Below are 4411 nucleotides of genomic sequence, written 5' to 3'. Positions count from 1 at the left end.
ATCATACAAAAGCTGACTGGCACAACCTGGGGATCACAACCAGACACAGTGAAGACATCTGCCTTTGCGCTATGCTACTCTGCTGCTGAGTATGCATGCCCAGTGTGGAACACATCTCACCACGCTAAAACAGTGGGCATGGCTCTTAATGAGACATGCCACATTATCACGGGGTGTCTGCGCCCTACACCACTGGAGAAATTACACTGCTTAGCTGGTATTGCACCACCTGACATCCGCTGGGAAGTAGCAGCCAATAGTGAAAGGACCAAGGCAGAGACATCTCTGACACATCCCCTGTTTGGGTATCAGCCAGCACGTCAACGACTTAAATCTAGAAATAGCTTTCTAAGATCTACAGAGACACTCACTGGAACACCTCAGCATGCGAGAGTCCAAAAGTGGCAGGCTCAAACCCAGAACCTCAACCAATGGCTGATACCAAATGAGAGACTCCCCCCTGGGCACACAGAAAACTGGGCGACTTGGAAGGCGCTGAACAGTCTGCGCTCCGGCACCACGAGATGCAGAGCCAACCCCAAGAAAGGGGGCCACAAAGTGGAATCCACGACATGCGAGTGTGGAGAAGATCAAACCACTGACCACCTGCTGCAATGCACCCTGAGCCCTGCCATATGCACAATGGAGGACCTCCTTGCAGCAACACCAGAAGCACTCCAAGTGGCCAGATACTGGTCAAAGGACATTTAATCAACTACCAAACTTGCAAATTTTGTATTTTGTCTGTTTGTTTGTTTTGTTCTGTTAGAAATGTAATACAATTGACTGGTTGCCCTGACATGACAAATAAATAACCTGCATCTATGGCAAACATCCTCAGAGGTTGTGAGGATGCTTGCCATAGATGCAGGTGAAACGCCAGGAGAGAATGCTTCTAGAACATGGCCATATAGCCCAAAAAACCTACAACAACCCAGTGATTCCAGCCATGAAAGCCTTTGACAATACATAAAATCAATATAATCCTTCCATTGGTAGCTGTTTGTGCATAGTGGACATTTATTTACATTGGCCCTGCATATCCCAAAGTCACATAATAGAAATCTGGACTAAAGACCCAGCCAGTGGTAGTGTTGCCCTGTATCCTCTCAGGACCTCATCAAACTTACCAATTTAAACATCCTAGGATGCTTGCCAACCAGTTGAGGAACAGATGGGCAAGAAGCCCATCACACAACACCCCTCAACTTCTGACTGGCGTAGAGGCATCCTAGGACACTTCCTCGTCGACACGCTGCAAAATTTAATAGAAAGAATTTCTTGAGCAAATATATAAATATATGTTCTATTGTATCTTAATGGTACAGGATGTTCCCAGTTTACAGACAAGATAAGTTTTGGAGCTTTGTTGTTAAGCTGAATATTCATGTAAACCGTAATTCCAGCCAAAAATACAAATTCTTTTGGTTCTGGATAGCATAGGGAAGCGTTGACACCCCGTGGTATTTGTTTTGCTCTCTGTGCCTCTGTTCAGAATATTTCACATCACTTTCTGCCCCTGTAACCATTAGAGTTTGAAAAATTTGGCTTGTTGTGAAAACCAAGATTGATGATAACACTTCAGTGGAGACACCTTTTCCACATGATAAGTCTTCCAGGAGTTAAGACTTAGCAGGATCAAGTGTGTGTATTAAAGAAAAACTTTATGATGTTAATTATTATGTGCAGCTGGTAATGTAGGTCAGCCAGCATGTTTGGGCCATACAGTCATACCGGTGGGTATAACTGTATGGATTTTAGAATACAGTTTAGAGACGCTGAATTAGCAACACTCCAGCAGCAATGTTCTTTGCTAAAGTGGAATAGCTATTTACTCAAGGTTTATGTTTTGCTCTCTCATTTGATTGAAGATGAAGAAACCTTATTCTGTGTTACTTACAAGGACTATGTAAGTTTGTTGCACTGTTTGATTTTGCATGCAACACTGCAAGTTTATGTTTTACCTCTGCTGATAAGAGTAAAGTTTTTTTCTGTTCCTTTTTCCTCTTGCCTGTGTGTCTTTTGCATGGGACGTGGCTAAAATCCACTATTGCACAACAAATTTCCCTTCCTAGGGATACATTTCTTCTCACTTCAATTTGTACAGAAGTCATTCTGAGGTTGGATCTACAGTGGCATACAACCCAGTTTCTGAATCCAGATTATCTGCTTTGAACTGGAATATATGGGTCTACACTGCCATATAATCCAGTTTAAAGCAGATAATCTGGATTCAGAAACGGTATTATGTGGCAATGTATAAGGGGCCTGAGTTGAATGTAACTTGGATGTCTGTGGCCAGATCTACAATGCTAACTATTTAAGATATTTGAAAATGTTAAAGTGTTATATGTACACTCAAAATTAATGTGAACAATGTGCCTGCTTCTTGCAGCAGTTTGTCAGAGAAATTTCCCTTGTTGTCATGTCTCCTTTTAATGCCTGGAGCACACTCATTATTATTGTTCCCCTGGCTAACAAAGGGCCAACTCATTTTTCTTCCAACCATCCTTTCTCTCTCTTTTTCTCTCTTCTGCCTTTCAAACACTTTAACTGCCTAACTGAATCTCTTGGTTTGCTGGCTTTTTGTCCCATCTCCACTCCTGTGATCTTTGCTGGCAGTTTCTAATCTCAGAGTGCTTGGCTTTTCTGTTTTTTGCATAGTGACCTGCTCCTGCCAAGAAAGGAGCAGGCCCTTTCCTTTAAAATAAATAAGTACCCCAGATAATCAAACTGAATCTTAAATGGACCAAAAACAGATTCATAACCCTACTGGTACTCATATTGGAGAGTGGTCCCTGATCAAAGTGGTCCCTGATCAAAATGGTTCCTGATCAAAGTGGTCCCTGGTCAAATGTTCCCTGGTCAAAATGGTTCCTGATCAAATGTTCCCTGGTCAAATGTACCCTGGTCAAAGTGGTCCCTGATCAAACGGTCCCTAATCAAAGTGGTCCCTGGTCAAATGATCCCTGGTCAAATGGTCCCTAATCAAAGTGGTCCTTGGTCAAATGGTGCCTGGTCAAATGATCTCTGATCAAAATGGTTCCTGATCAAAGTGGTCCCTAGTCAAATGTTCCCTGGTCAAAGTGGTCCCTGATCAAAATGGTCCCTGATCAAATGTTCCCAGATCAAAGTGGTCCCTGATCAAAGTGGTCCCTGGTCAAATGTTCCCTGGTCAAAGTGGTCCCTGATCAAACGGTCCCTGATCAAATGTACCCTAGTCAAAGTGGTCCCTGATCAAAGTGGTCCCTGGTCAAATGTACCCTAGTCAAAGTGGTCCCTGATCAAACGGTACCTGGTCAAAGTGGTCCCTGATCAAAATGGTTCCTGATCAAATGTTCCCTGGTCAAATGTACCCTGGTCAAAGTGGTCCCTGATCAAACGGTCCCTGATGAAAGTGGTCCCTGGTCAAATGGTCCCATATCAAAGTGGTCCTTGGTCAAATGGTCCCTGGTCAAATGATCTCTGATCAAAATGGTTCCTGATCAAAGTGGTCCCTGGTCAAAGTGGTCCCTGATCAAATACTCCCAGGTCAAAGTGGTCCCTGATCAAAGTGGTCCCTGGTCAAATAATCCCTGATCAAAGTGGCCCCTGGTCAAATGATCCCTGATCAAAGTGGTCCCTGATCAAATGGTCCATATCAAAGTAGTCCCTGGTCAAATGATCCCTGATCAAAGTGGTCCCTGGTCAAATGATCCCTGATCAAAGTGGTCCCTGGTAAAATGTACCCTGGTCAAAGTGGTCCCTGATCAAAGTGGTCCCTGGTCAAATGGTCCATGATCAAAGTGGTCCCTGATCAAATGTTTCCTGATCAAATGTTCCCTGGTCAAAGTGGTCCCTGATCAAAGTGGTCCCTGGTCAAATGGTCCATGATCAAAGTGGTCCCTGATCAAATGTTTCCTGATCAAATGTTCCCTGGTCAAATGGTCCATGATCAAAGTGGTCCCTCGTCAAAACGATTCCTGGTCAAAGTGGTCCCTGGTAAAATGTACCCTGGTCAAAGTGGTCCCTGATCAAAGTGGTCCCTGTTCAAAATGGTTCCTGATCAAAGTGGTCCCTGGTCAAATGTTCCCTGGTCGAATGGTCCCTGATCAAAGTGGTCCCCGTTTCTCTTTGCTGGCATTAGATAAACCTGGCGCAAGGAGGGAGCCAGGCAGCTGGAGGCGGCGGCGCTGCTGGTGTCCCTCAGAGGCTTCCCTGCTGCTGCTGCTGCATTGGGGCGCCTTCCTTCTTTCCTTCCTTCCTTCCTTCCTTCGTGCGGGAGGGAGGGAGGGAGAGAGGGAAGGAGAGAGGGAGGGAGGGCCCTGCCAGCAGCCTCGCCTGCCATTCGCTCCCTGTCTGGGCGGGGAGACGCTTTCCTTTTCGGCGGAGGACAGGCGCGAGGGAAGCGCGCGCGCGCGGAGGGAGCCAG

Source organism: Anolis sagrei, chromosome 6 (assembly GCF_037176765.1).
Source record: "Anolis sagrei isolate rAnoSag1 chromosome 6, rAnoSag1.mat, whole genome shotgun sequence".
Lineage (NCBI taxonomy): Eukaryota > Metazoa > Chordata > Lepidosauria > Squamata > Dactyloidae > Anolis > Anolis sagrei.
Note: the sequence above shows the minus strand (reverse complement) of the source record.